The sequence below is a fragment of the Pseudophryne corroboree genome, chromosome 2 (assembly GCF_028390025.1).
Source record: "Pseudophryne corroboree isolate aPseCor3 chromosome 2, aPseCor3.hap2, whole genome shotgun sequence".
In the NCBI taxonomy this organism is placed as follows: domain Eukaryota; kingdom Metazoa; phylum Chordata; class Amphibia; order Anura; family Myobatrachidae; genus Pseudophryne; species Pseudophryne corroboree.
In genome coordinates this window covers 1030775524-1030790881 of record NC_086445.1, presented here as the reverse complement: position 1 = coordinate 1030790881, position 15358 = coordinate 1030775524, and the positions used below count along the sequence as shown (strand labels likewise).

The following is a 15358-nucleotide window of genomic DNA, read 5'->3' as shown; positions in this document are numbered from 1 at the left end:
ACATCCAAATAGCACATTACATTATACAGAGCCCCCCCCACCCCATATTACACAAAGTACCATATAACATTGTATTATACAGAGCCCAAACATCCCCCCCTTCCCCATAAACCTCAGTACACACAGCACCCACCTGCTGGCTTTGCTGCTCTTTCCTGTGAGGAGCAGGGAACTGTCCCAGGACAGTGTGGTGGGGGAGTCAGCACTGAGCAGCCACATGCAGATTGCAGGACCAGGAAGAGGTAAGCTGGGCTGTGTGTTACACGCAGCCCACTCTGAGTGAGGTGGGCGGGGCCAGCAGCAGTGAAGCAGAGCAACTGGCTGTCAGTAGACCAGCTGCTCTGTTAATTACTCTCCTGCCTCCGCTCAGCCTCAGACTGCCCGACTCAGTATGCACAGCAGGACGGCCACCGCTACCCACAACCCCGCGGTGGCCGCCAGCTGTGACCTCTTCAGCGCAAGCTCCGCCCCCCGCATTTCCGGACTCGCGCATGCGCTGTCCGGGTTTACAAGGAGCTGCTTTAAAAACCGGTAGGGCAGGCAAGGTAAACGGGGCAGCGGGAGGCTCACTTAAAAATCGGGAGCCTCCCGCTAAATGCGGGAGGGTAGGCAACCCTGTACTCTGTGCTGCTGGGGACCCTGCTCCTCCCACTATATAACTCTGACGTGTCACTACCCCTGTCACATGCAGCCCTGTCCTCACTGACACATAACTCATCTCCTGATATACTCTGTGCTGCTGGGGACCCTGCTCCTTCCACTATATAACGCTCAGTCTGTGGCTTTTTGCTGCCTCCATTCCCCTCCTCACATCATGTCACTGCCCTTGTCACATGCAGCCCTGTCCTCACTGACACATCACTCTTCTCCTGATATACTCTGTGCTGCTGGTGACTAGTGATGAGCGGGTTCGGTTCCTCGGAATCCGAACCCCCCCGAACTTCACCCATTTTACACGGGTCCAAGGCATACTTGGATACTCCAGTATTGCTCGGTTAACCCGAGCGCGCTCGAACGTCATCATCCCGCTGTCGGATTCTCGCGAGATTCGGATTCTATATAAGGAGCCGTGCGTCGCCGCCATTTTTCACTCGTGCATTGGAAATGATAGTGAGAGGACGTGTCTGGCGTCCTCTCACTTTGTTTCAGAACTTTCAGGGGGCTGCAAATATCTTTATTCTGGGGACCAGCAGTATTATTGGAGAAGTACAGTGCAGAGTTTTGCTGACCAGTGACCACCAGTATTATACGTTCTCTGCCTGAAACATGCTCCATATCTGTGCTCAGTGTGCTGCATATATCTGTGCTCACACTGCTTTATTGTGGGGACTGGGGACCAGCAGTATTATATAGGAGGAGTACAGTGCAGAGTTTTGCTGACCAGTGACCACCAGTATTATACGTTCTCTGCCTGAAAATCGCTCCATATCTGTGCTCAGTGTGCTGCATATATCTGTGCTCACACTGCTTTATTGTGGGGACTGGGGACCAGCAGTATTATATAGGAGGAGTACAGTGCAGAGTTTTGCTGACCAGTGACCACCAGTATTATACGTTCTCTGCCTGAAAAACGCTCCATATCTGTGCTGCATTGTAGTATATAGTAGGAGTACAGTGCATAATTTTGCTGACCACCAGTATATAATATATAGGAGTACGGTACAGAAGGCCACTGCTCTACCTACCTCTGTGTCATCAAGTATACTATCCATCCATACCTGTGGTGCATTTCAGTTTTGCACAGTTTGCTGACCACCAGTATATAATATATAGCAGTACGGTACAGTAGGCCACTGCTCTACCTAACTCTGTGTCGTCAAGTATACTATCCATCCATACCTGTGGTGCATTTCAGTTTTGCACAGTTTGCTGACCACCAGTATATAATATATAGCAGTACGGTACAGTAGGCCACTGTTCTACCTACCTCTGTGTTGTCAAGTATACTATCCATCCATACCTGTGGTGCATTTCAGTTTTGCACAGTTTGCTGACCACCAGTATATAATATATAGCAGTACGGTACAGTAGGCCACTGCTCTACCTACCTCTGTGTCGTCAAATATACTTTCCATCCATACCTGTGGTGTATTTCAGTTTTGCACAGTTTGCTGACCACCAGTATATAATATATAGCAGTACGGTACAGTAGGCCACTGCTCTACCTACCTCTGTGTCGTCAAGTATACTATCCATCCATACCTGTGGTGCATTTCAGTTGTGCGCAGTATATATAGTAGTAGGCCATTGCTATTGATACTGGCATATAATTCCACACATTAAAAAATGGAGAACAAAAATGTGGAGGGTAAAATAGGGAAAGATCAAGATCCACTTCCACCTCGTGCTGAAGCTGCTGCCACTAGTCATGGCCGAGACGATGAAATGCCATCAACGTCGTCTGCCAAGGCCGATGCCCAATGTCATAGTAGAGAGCATGTAAAATCCAAAACACAAAAGTTCAGTAAAATGACCCGAAAATCAAAATTAAAAGCGTCTGAGGAGAAGCGTAAACTTGCCAATATGCCATTTACGACACGGAGTGGCAAGAAACGGCTGAGGCCCTGGCCTATGTTCATGGCTAGTGGTTCAGCTTCACATGAGGATGGAAGCACTCATCCTCTCGCTAGAAAAATGAAAAGACTTAAGCTGGCAAAAGCACAGCAAAGAACTGTGCGTTCTTCTAAATCACAAATCCCCAAGGAGAGTCCAATTGTGTCGGTTGCGATGCCTGACCTTCCCAACACTGGACGGGAAGAGGTGGCTCCTTCCACCATTTGCACGCCCCCTGCAAGTGCTGGAAGAAGCACCCGCAGTCCAGTTACTGATAGTCAAATTGAAGATGTCACTGTTGAAGTACACCAGGATGAGGATATGGGTGTTGCTGGCGCTGAGGAGGAAATTGACAAGGAGGATTCTGATGGTGAGGTGGTTTGTTTAAGTCAGGCACCCGGGGAGACACCTGTTGTCCGTGGGACGAATATGGCCATTGACATGCCTGGTCAAATTACAAAAAAAATCACCTCTTCGGTGTGGAATCATTTTAACACAAATGCGGACAACAGGTGTCAAGCCGTGTGTTGCCTTTGTCAAGCTGTAATAAGTAGGGGTAAGGACGTTAACCACCTCGGAACATCCTCCCTAATACGTCACCTGCAGCGCATTTATCATAAGTCAGTGACAAGTTCAAAAACTTTGGATGACAGCGGAAGCAGTCCACTGACCAGTAAATCCCTTCCTGTTGTAACCAAGCTCCTGCAAACCACACCACAAACTCCCTCAGTGTCAATTTCCTCCTTACACAGGAAAGCCAATAGTCCTGCAGGCCATGTCACTGTCAAGTCTGACGAGTCCTCTCCTGCCTGGGATTCCTCCGATGCATCCTTGAGTGTAACGCCTACTGCTGCTGGCGCTGCTGTTGTTGCTGCTGGGAGTCGATTGTCATCCCAGAGGGGAAGTCGGAAGACCACTTGTACTACTTCCAGTAAGCAATTGACTGTCCAACAGTCCTTTGCGAGGAAGATGAAATATCACAGCAGCCATCCTGCTGCAAAGCGGATAACTCAGGCCTTGTCAGCCTGGGCGGTGAGAAACGTGTTTCCGTTATCCACCGTTAATTCACAGGCAACTACAGACTTGAGGAACATCATCGCAGAATGGCTTACCCCAATTCTACTCTACTGGGGATTTGTGACATCGGACAACGCCAGCAATATTGTGCGTGCATTACATCTGGGCAAATTCCAGCACGTCCCATGTTTTGCACATACATTAAATTTGGTGGTGCAGAATTATTTAAAAAACGACAGGGGCGTGCAAGAGGTGCTATCGGTGGCCCAAAGAATTGCGGGCCACTTTCGGCATTCAGCCACCGCGTGCCGAAGACTGGAGCACCAGCAAACACTCCTGAACCTGCCCTGCCATCATCTGAAGCAAGAGGTGGTAACGAGGTGGAATTCAACCCTCTATATGCTTCAGAGGATGGAGGAGCAGCAAAAGGCCATTCAAGCCTATACATCTGCCTACGATATAGGCAAAGGAGGAGGAATGCACCTGACTCAAGCGCAGTGGAGAATGATTTCAACATTGTGCAAGGTTCTGAAACCCTTTGAACTTGCCACACATGAAGTCAGTTCAGACACTGCCAGCCCGAGTCAGGTCATTCCCCTCATCAGGCTTTTGCAGAAGAAGCTGGAGACATTGAAGGAGGAGCTAAAACAGAGCGATTCCGCTAGGCATGTGGGACTTGTGGATGGAGCCCTTAATTCGCTTAACCAGGATTCACGGGTGGTCAATCTGTTGAAATCAGAGCACTACATTTTGGCCACCGTGCTCGATCCTAGTTTTAAAACCTACGTTGTATCTCTCTTTCCGACAGACACAAGTCTGCAGAGGTTCAAAGACCTGCTGGTGAGAAAAGTGTCAAGTCAAGCGGAACGTGACCCGTCAACAGCTCCTCCTTCACATTCTCCCACAACTGGGGCTGCGAGGAAAAGGCTAAGAATTCCGAGCCCACCCGCTGGCGGTGATGCAGAGCAGTCTGGAGCGAGTGCTGACATCTGGTCCGGACTGAAGGACCTGCCAATGATTACTGACATGTCGTCTACTGTCACTGCATATGATTCTGTCACCATTGAAAGAATGGTGGAGGATTATATGAGTGACCGCATCCAAGTAGGCACGTCAGACAGTCCGTACGTATACTGGCAGGAAAAAGAGGCAATTTGGAGGCCCTTGCCTCAAACTGGCTTTATTCTACCTAAGTTGCCCTCCCTCCAGTGTGTACTCCAAAAGAGTGTTTAGTGCAGCCGCTCACCTTGTCAGCAATCGGCGTACGAGGTTACTTCCAGAAAATGTGGAGAAGATGATGTTCATCAAAATGAATTATAATCAATTCCTCCGTGGAGACATTCACCAGCAGCAATTGCCTCTAGAAAGTACACAGGGATCTGAGATGGTGGATTCCAGTGGGGACGAATTAATAATCTGTGAGGAGGGGGATGTACACAGTGAAAGGGGTGAGGAATCGGAGGATGATGATGAGGTGGACATCTTGCCTCTGTAGAGCCAGTTTGTGCAAGGAGAGATTGATTGCTTCTTTTTTTGGTGGGGGCCCAAACCAACCAGTCATTTCAGTCACAGTCGTGTGGCAGACACTGTCGCTGAAATGATGGGTTCGTTAAAGTGTGCATGTCCTGTTTATACAACATAAGGGTGGGTGGGAGGGCCCAAGGACAATTCTATCTTGCACCTCTTTTTTCTTTCATTTTTCTTTGCATCATGTGCTGTTTGGGGACTATTATTTTGAAGTGCCATCCTGCCTGACACTGCAGTGCCACTCCTAGATGGGTCAGGTGTTTGTGTCGGCCACTTGTGTCGCTTAGCTTAGCCATCCAGCGACCTCGGTGCAAATTTTAGGACTAAAAATAATATTGTGAGGTGTGAGGTGTTCAGAATAGACTGAAAATTAGAGATGAGCGGGTTCGGTTCCTCGGAATCCGAACCCCCCCGAACTTCAGCCTTTTTACACGGGTCCGAGGCAGACTCGGATCTTCCCGCCTTGCTCGGCTAACCCGAGCGCGCCCGAACGTCATCATCCCGCTGTCGGATTCTCGCGAGGCTCGTATTCTATCGCGAGACTCGGATTCTATATAAGGAGCCGCGCGTCGCCGCCATTTTCACACGTGCATTGAGATTGATAGGGAGAGGACGTGGCTGGCGTCCTCTCCGTTAGAATAGATAGAGACACTTGAGTTGATTACTTAGTAATTTTGGGGAGCATTAGGAGTACTCAGAGTGCAGAGTTTTGCTGATAGTTAGTTACTAGTGACTGACCACTTTATTATTTAATATAATCCGTTCTCTGCCTGAAAAAAAACGATACACAGTCACATACCATATCTGTGCTCAGCCTCAGTGTGCTGCATGATTGATAATATCATCTATGTATATCTGACTGTGCTGAGTGCTCACTGCTCACACAGCTGAATTGTGGGGGAGACTGGGGTGCAGTTATAGCAGGAGTACAGTGCACACTTTTGCTGCCAGTGTGACTGACCAGTGACCACCAGTATATTGTCTGCCTGAAAAAGTTAAACACTCCTGTGGTGTTTTTTTTTTTATTCTATAAACGCATTCTGCTGACAGTGTCCAGCAGGTCCGTCATTCATTATATTATATAAATATTTACCTGCAGTAGTGTTATATTTTTTTTGTTCATCTCTATCATCTTTATCATCTCTATATTAGCAGACGCAGTACGGTAGTCCACGGCTGTAGCTACCTCTGTGTCGTCAGTGCTCGTCCATAATTGTATACCTATCTGTGGTGGGTTTTTTTTTTCTATCTTCTTCATACTAGTAGTTTAGGAGTCTGCTGACAGTGTCCAGCAGGTCCGTCATTATATTATATATACCTGCAGTAGTGATATATATATATTTTTTATATCATTATCATCTCTATACTAGCAGACGCAGTACGGTAGTCCACGGCTGTAGCTACCTCTGTGTCGTCAGTGCTCGTCCATAATTGTATACCTACCTGTGGTGGGGTTTTTTTTTCTATCTTCTTCATACTAGTAGTTTAGGAGTCTGCTGACAGTGTCCAGCAGGTCCGTCATTATATTATATATACCTGCAGTAGTGATATATATATATTTTTTATATCATTATCATCTCTATACTAGCAGACGCAGTACGGTAGTCCACGGCTGTAGCTACCTCTGTGTCATCAGTGCTCGTCCATAATTGTATACCTACCTGTGGTAGGTTTTTTTTTCTATCTTCTTCATACTAGTAGTTTAGGAGTCTGCTGACAGTGTCCAGCAGGTCCGTCATTATATTATATATACCTGCAGTAGTGATATATATATATTTTTTATATCATTATCATCTCTATACTAGCAGACGCAGTACGGTAGTCCACGGCTGTGGCTACCTCTGTGTCGTCAGTGCTCGTCCATAATTGTATACCTACCTGTGGTGGGTTTTTTTTTTCTATCTTCTTCATACTAGTAGTTTAGGAGTCTGCTGACAGTGTCCAGCAGGTCCGTCATTATATTATATATACCTGCAGTAGTGATATATATATTTTTTATATCATTATCATCTCTATACTAGCAGACGCAGTACGGTAGCCCACGGCTGTGGCTACCTCTGTGTCGTCAGTGCTCGTCCATAATTGTATACCTACCTGTGGTGGGGGTTTTTTTTTCTATCTTCTTCATACTAGTAGTTTAGGAGTCTGCTGACAGTGTCCAGCAGGTCCGTCATTATATTATATATACCTGCAGTAGTGATATATATATATTTTTTATATCATTATCATCTCTATACTAGCAGACGCAGTACGGTAGTCCACGGCTGTAGCTACCTCTGTGTCGTCAGTCACTCGTCATCCATAAGTATACTAGTATCCATCCATCTCCATTGTTTACCTGAGGTGCCTTTTAGTTGTGCCTATTAAAATATAGAGAACAAAAATGTTGAGGTTCCAAAAATAGGGAAAGATCAAGATCCACTTCCACCTCGTGCTGAAGCTGCTGCCACTAGTCATGGCCGAGACGATGAAATTCCATCAACGTCGTCTGCCAAGGCCGATGCCCAATGTCATAGTACAGAGCATGTAAAATCCAAAACACAAAATATCAGTAAAAAAAGGACTCAAAAATCTAAAATAAAATCGTCGGAGGAGAAGCGTAAACTTGCCAATATGCCATTTACCACACGGAGTGGCAAGGAACGGCTGAGGCCCTGGCCTATGTTCATGGCTAGTGGTTCAGCTTCACATGAGGATGGAAGCACTCAGCCTCTCGCTAGAAAAATGAAAAGACTTAAGCTGGCAAAAGCACAGCAAAGAACTGTGCATTCTTCGAAATCACAAATCCACAAGGAGAGTCCAATTGTGTCGGTTGCGATGCCTGACCTTCCCAACACTGGACGTGAAGAGCATGCGCCTTCCACCATTTGCACGCCCCCTGTAAGTGCTGGAAGGAGCACCCGCAGTCCAGTTCCTGATAGTCAGATTGAAGATGTCAGTGTTGAAGTACACCAGGATGAGGAGGATATGGGTGTTGCTGGCGCTGGGGAGGAAATTGACAAGGAGGATTCTGATGGTGAGGTGGTTTGTTTAAGTCAGGCACCCGTGGAGACACCTGTTGTCCATGGGAGGAATATGGCCATTGACATGCCTGGTGAAAATACCAAAAAAATCAGCTCTTCGGTGTGGAAGTATTTCAACAGAAATGCGGACAACAGGTGTCAAGCCGTGTGTTGCCTTTGTCAAGCTGTAATAAGTAGGGGTAAGGACGTTAACCACCTCGGAACATCCTCCCTTATACGTCACCTGCAGCGCATTCATCATAAGTCAGTGACAAGTTCAAAAACTTTGGGCGACAGCGGAAGCAGTCCACTGACCAGTAAATCCCTTCCTCTTGTAACCAAGCTCACGCAAACCACTCCACCAACTCCCTCAGTGTCAATTTCCTCCTTCCCCAGGAATGCCAATAGTCCTGCAGGCCATGTCACTGGCAATTATGACGAGTCCTCTCCTGCCTGGGATTCCTCCGATGCATCCTTGAGTGTAACGCCTACTGCTGCTGGCGCTGCTGTTGTTGCTGCTGGGAGTCGATGGTCATCCCAGAGGGGAAGTCGTAAGACCACTTGTACTACTTCCAGTAAGCAATTGACTGTCCAACAGTCCTTTGCGAGGAAGATGAAATATCACAGCAGTCATCCTGCTGCAAAGCGGATAACTGAGGCCTTGGCATCCTGGGTGGTGAGAAACATGGTTCCGGTATCCATCATTACTGCAGAGCCAACTATAGACTTGATTGAGGTACTGTGTCCCCGGTACCAAATACCATCTAGGTTCCATTTCTCTAGGCAGGCGATACCGAAAATGTACACAGACCTCAGAAAAAGACTCACCAGTGTCCTAAAAAATGCAGTTGTACCCAATGTCCACTTAACCACGGACATGTGGACAAGTGGAGCAGGGCAGATTGAGGACTATATGACTGTGACAGCCCACTGGGTAGATGTATTGACTCCCGCCGCAAGAACAGCAGCGGCGGCACCAGTAGCAGCATCTCGCAAACGCCAACTCTTTCCTAGGCAGGCTACGCTTTGTATCACCGCTTTCCAGAATACGCACACAGCTAAAAACCTCTTACGGCAACTGAGGAAGATCATCGCAGAATGGCTTTCCCCTAATTGGACTCTCCTGTGGATTTGTGGCATCGGACAACGCCAGCAATATTGTGTGTGCATTAAATATGGGCAAATTCCAGCACGTCCCATGTTTTGCACATACCTTGAATTTGGTGGTGCAGAATTATTTAAAAAACGAGAGGGGCGTGCAAGAGATGCTGTCGGTGGCCAGAAGAATTGCGGGACACTTTCGGCGTACAGGCACCACGTACAGAAGACTAAAGCAACACCAAAAACGCCTGAACCTGCCCTGCCATCATCTGAAGCAAGAAGTGGTAACGAGGTGGAATTCAACCCTCTATATGCTTCAGAGGTTGGAGGAGCAGCAAAAGGCCATTCAAGCCTATACAACTGACCACGATATAGGAGGTGGAATGCACCTGTCTCAAGCGCAGTGGAGAATGATTTCAACGTTGTGCAAGGTTCTGCAACCTTTTGAACTTGCCACACGTGAAGTCAGTTCAGACACTGCCAGCCTGAGTCAGGTCATTCCCCTCATCAGGCTTTTGCAGAAGAAGCTGGAGACATTGAAGGAGGAGCTAACACTGAGCGATTCCGCTAGGCATGTGGGACTTGTGGATGGAGCCCTTAATTCGCTTAACAAGGATTCACGGGTGGTCAATCTGTTGAAATCAGAGCACTACATTTTGGCCACCGTGCTCGATCCTAGATTTAAAACCTACGTTGTATCTCTCTTTCCGGCAGACACAAGTCTGCAGGGGTTCAAAGAACTGCTGGTGAGAAAATTGTCAAGTCAAGCGGAACGCGACCTGTCAACATCTCCTCCTTCACATTCTCCCGCAACTGGGGGTGCGAGGAAAAGGCTCAGAATTCCGAGCCCACCCGCTGGCGGTGATGCAGGGCAGTCTGGAGCGACTGCTGATGCTGACATCTGGTCCGGACTGAAGGACCTGACAACGATTACGGACATGTCGTCTACTGTCACTGCATATGATTCTCTCACCATTGAAAGAATGGTGGAGGATTATATGAGTGACCGCATCCAAGTAGGCACGTCAGACAGTCCGTACGTATACTGGCAGGAAAAAGAGGCAATTTGGAGGCCCTTGCACAAACTGGCTTTATTCTACCTATGTTGCCCTCCCACAAGTGTGTACTCCGAAAGAGTGTTTAGTGCCGCCGCTCACCTTGTCAGCAATCGGCGTACGAGGTTACTTCCAGAAAATGTGGAGAAGATGATGTTCATTAAAATGAATTATAATCAATTCCTCCATGGAGACATTCACCAGCAGCAATTGCCTCCACAAAGTACAGAGGGAGCTGTGATGGTGGATTCCAGTGGGGACGAATTGATAATCTGTGAGGAGGGGGATGTACACGGTGATGAATCGGAGGATGATGATGAGGTGGACATCTTGCCTCTGTAGAGCCAGTTTGTGCAAGGAGAGATTAATTGCTTCTTTTTTGGTGGGGGTCCAAACCAACCCGTCATTTCAGTCACAGTCGTGTGGCAGACCCTGTCACTGAAATGATGGGTTGGTTTAAGTGTGCATGTCCTGTTTATACAACATAAGGGTGGGTGGGAGGGCCCAAGGACAATTCCATCTTGCACCTCTTTTTTCATTCATTTTTCTTTGCGTCATGTGCTGTTTGGGGAGTATTTTTTGGAAGGGCCATCCGGCCTGACACTGCAGTGCCACTCCTAGATGGGCCAGGTGTTTGTGTCGGCCACTAGGGTCGCTTAGCTTACTCACACAGCTACCTCATTGCGCCTCTTTTTTTCTTTGCGTCATGTGCTGTTTGGGGAGTGTTTTTTGGAAGGGCCATCCTGCGTGACACTGCAGTGCCACTCCTAGATGGGCCAGGTGTTTGTGTCGGCCACTAGGGTCGCTGAGCTTAGTCACACAGCTACCTCATTGCGCCTCTTTTTTTCTTTGCGTCATGTGCTGTTTGGGGGGTGTTTTTTGGAAGGGCCATCCTGCGTGACACTGCAGTGCCACTCCTAGATGGGCCAGGTGTTTGTGTCGGCCACTAGGGTCACTTATCTTAGTCACACAGCTACCTCATTGCGCCTATTTTTTTTCTTCTTTGCGTCATGTGCTGTTTGGGGAGTATTTTTTGGAAGGGCCATCCGGCCTGACACTGCAGTGCCACTCCTAGATGGGCCAGGTGTTTGTGTCGGCCACTAGGGTCGCTTAGCTTACTCACACAGCTACCTCATTGCGCCTCTTTTTTTATTTGCGTCATGTGCTGTTTGGGGAGTGTTTTTTGGAAGGGCCATCCTGCGTGACACTGCAGTGCCACTCCTAGATGGGCCAGGTGTTTGTGTCGGCCACTAGGGTCGCTGAGCTTAGTCACACAGCTACCTCATTGCGCCTCTTTTTTTCTTTGCGTCATGTGCTGTTTGGGGAGTGTTTTTTGGAAGGGCCATCCTGCGTGACACTGCAGTGCCACTCCTAGATGGGCCAGGTGTTTGTGTCGGCCACTTGGGTCGCTGAGCTTAGTCATCCAGCGACCTCGGTGCAAATTTTAGGACTAAAAATAATATTGTAAGGTGTGAGGTGTTCAGAATAGACTGAAAATGAGTGGAAATTATGGTTATTGAGGTTAATAATACTTTGGGATCAAAATGACCCCCAAATTCTATGATTTAAGCTGTTTTTTAGGGTTTTTTGCAAAAAACACCCGAATCCAAAACACACCCGAATCCGACAAAAAAAATTCGGTGAGGTTTTGCCAAAACGCGTTCGAACCCAAAACACGGCCACGGAACCGAACCCAAAACCAAAACACAAAACCCGAAAAATTTCCGGTGCACATCTCTACTGAAAATGAGTGGAAATTATGGTTATTGAGGTTAATAATACTATGGGATCAAAATGACCCCCAAATTCTATGATTTAAGCTGTTTTTGAGGGTTTTTTGTAAAAAAAAAACACCCGAATCCAAAACACACCCGAATCCGACAAAAAATTTTCAGGGAGGTTTTGGCAAAACGCGTCCGATTTCAAAACACGGCCGCGGAACCGAATCCAAAACCAAAACACAAAACCCAAAAAATTTCCGGTGCACATCACTAAGGATTATATGAGTGACCGCATCCAAGTAGGCACGTCAGACAGTCCGTACGTACAGTATACTGGCAGGAAAAAGAGGCAATTTGGAGGCCCTTGCAGAAACTGGCTTTATTTTACCTAAATTGCCCACCCTCCAGTGTGTACTCCGAAAGAGTGTTTAGTGCAGCCGCTCACCTTGTCAGCAATCAGCGTATGAAGCTACTTCCAGAAAATGTGGAGAAGATGATGTTCATCAAAATGAATTATAACCAATTCCTCCGTGGAGACATTCACCAGCAATTGCCTCCAGAAAGTACACAGGGACCTGAGATGGTGGATTCCAGTGGGGACGAATTAATAATCTGTGAGGAGGGGGATGTACACAGTGAAAGGGGTGAGGAATCGGACGATGAGGAGGAGGTGGACATCTTGCCTCTGTAGAGCCAGTTTGTGCAAGGTGAGATTGATTGCTTCTTTTTTGGTGGGGGCCCAAACCAACCAGTCATTTCAGTCACAGTCGTGTGGCAGACCCTATCGCTGAAATGATGGGTTTGTTAAAGTGTGCATGTCCTGTTTATACAACATAAGGGTGGGTGGGAGGGCCCAAGGACAATTCCATCTTGCACCTCTTTTTTCTTTCATTTTTCTTTGCATCATGTGCTGTTTGGGGACTATTTTTTTGAAGTGCCATCCTGCCTGACACTGCAGTGCCACTCCTAGATGGGCCAGGTGTTTGTGTCGGCCACTTGTGTCGCTTAGCTTAGCCATCCAGCGACCTTGCTGCACCTCTTTTTTTCTTTGCATCATGTGCTGTTTGGGGACTATTTTTTTGAAGTGACATCCTGTCTGACACTGCAGTGCCACTCCTAGATGGGCCAGGTGTTTGTGCCGGCCACTTGGGTCGCTTAGCTTAGTCATCCAGCGACCTCGGTGCAAATTTTAGGACTAAAAATAATATTGTGAGGTGTGAGGTGTTCAGAATAGACTGGAAATAAATGAGTGGAAATTATGGTTATTGAGGTTAATAATACTATGGGATCAAAATGACCCCCAAATTCTATGATTTAAGCTGTTTTTGAGGGGTATTTGTAAAAAAAACACCCGAATCCAAAACACAACCGAATCCGACAAAAAATTTTCAGGGAGGGTTTGCCAAAACGCGTCCGAATCCAAAACACGGCCGCGGAACCGAATCCAAAACCAAAACACAAAACCCGAAAAATGTCCGGTGCACATCACTACTGGTGACCCTGCTCCTCCCACTATATAACTTTCAGTCTGTGTCTTCCTACTGCCTGCATTCCCCTCCTCACATCATGTCACTACCCCTGTCACATGCAGTCCTGTCCTCACTGACACCTCACTCATCTCCTGATATAGGGGGTCATTCCGAGTTGTTCGCTCGCAAGCTGCTTTTAGCAGCTTTGCACACGCTAAGCCGCCGCCTACTGAGAGTGAATTTTAGCTTCTCAAAATTGCGAACGAAAGATTCGCAATATTGCGAAAAGACTTCTCTGTGCAGTTTCTGAGTAGCTCGAGACTTACTCTGCCAGTGCGATCAGTTCAGTGCTTGTCGTTCCTGGTTTGACGTCACAAACACACCCAGCGTTCGCCCAGACACTCCTCCGTTTCTCCAGCCACTCCCGCGTTTTTCCCAGAAACGGTAGCGTTTTTTCACACACACCCATAAAACGGCCTGTTTCCGCCCAGAAACACCCACTTCCTGTCAATCACATTACGATCACCAGAACGAAGAAAAAACCTCATAATGCCGTGAGTAAAATACCTAACTGCATAGCAAATTTACTTGGCGCAGTCGCACTGAGGACATTGTGCATGCACATTAGCGACTAATCGCTCCGTTGCGAGAAAAAAATAACGAGCTAACAACTCGGAATGACCCCTATACTCTGTGCTGCTGGGGAACCCTGCTCCTCCCACTATATAACTCTCAGTCTGTTACTTCCTGCTGCCTCCATTCCTCTCCTCACATCATGTCACTGTCCCTGTCACATGCAGTCCTGCCCTCACTGACACATCACTCATCTCCTGATATACTCTGTGCTGCTGGGAACCCTGCTCCTCCTACTATATAACGCTCAGTCTGTGGCTTTTTGCTGCCTCCATTCCTCTCCTCACATCATGTCACTGCCCCTGTCACATGCAGGCCTGTCCTCACTGACACCTCACTTATTTCCTGATATACTCTGTGCTGCTGGGGGGCCGTGCTACCTCCACTATATAACTCTCAGTCTGTGGCTTCCTGCTGCCTCCATTCCCCTCCTCACATCATGTCAGTGCCCCTGTGAAATGATCAATTTATTTACAGTTTCTTATATAGCGTAACACATTATGTATCTCCTGATATACTCTGTGCTGCTAGGGGACCGTGCTACCTCCACTATATAACTCTCAGTGTGTGGCTTCCTGCTACCTCCCTTCCCCTCCTCACATCATGTCTCTACCCTGTCACATGCAGCCCTGTCATCACTGACATATCATGCATGTGCTGATATAGTCTGTGCTGCTGGCCCACCCCTAGGGGCGCTAGTGGTGTGTTACCCTGACAGTGTTTGTTCCCAGAGTGTAAGTCTTATGTGTAGCAAGTTTGGTGTAAATTGCTCCAGGCATTCCAAAGTTATGCTGTCTGCTAAAAAACTCTGTGCTGCTGCCTCACCCCTAGGGGTGCTAGGGGTGTCTTACCCCCACAGTGTTTGTTCCCAGCTTGTAAGTCATATGTGTAGTAAGTTTGTTGTAAATTGGTCCAGGAATGCGGGAGTTATGCTGTCTTCTCAAATACTCTGTGATGCTGTCCCACTCCTAGGGGTGTCTAACCCCCACATAGTTTGTTCCCAGATTGTAAGTCAGATGTGTACCAAGTTTGGTGTAAATGGCTCCAGGCCTTCCCCAGTTATGCTGTCTGCTGACATACTCTGTGCTGCTGTCCCACCCCCAGGGGTGCTAGTTGTGTGTTACCCCCACAGTGTTTGTTTCCAGAGTGTAAATCATATGTGTACCAAGTTTATTGTAAATTGCTGCAGGCATTCCAGAGTTATGCTGTCTGCTGAAATACTCAGTGCTGCTGTCCCACCCCTAGGGGTGCAAGGGGTGTCTTCCCCCCACAGTGTTTGT

At 47.6% G+C, this 15358-nt stretch overlaps 1 long non-coding RNA gene across 2 annotated transcripts in view; it reads right to left on the bottom strand.

Moving 5' to 3' along the window:
* The window catches only part of LOC134988366 (uncharacterized), a 333162-nt gene extending 332770 nt beyond the window's left edge, over positions 1-392 (bottom strand). Inside the window, exon 1 of one of the 2 annotated variants that reach the window (XR_010193855.1) lies at positions 134-392. This is a non-coding gene — a long non-coding RNA (uncharacterized LOC134988366). The remainder of the gene's footprint in view (positions 1-133) is intronic. The other variant, XR_010193849.1, reaches the window with a different exon arrangement.
* Positions 393-15358: the final 14966 nt, after the last annotated feature.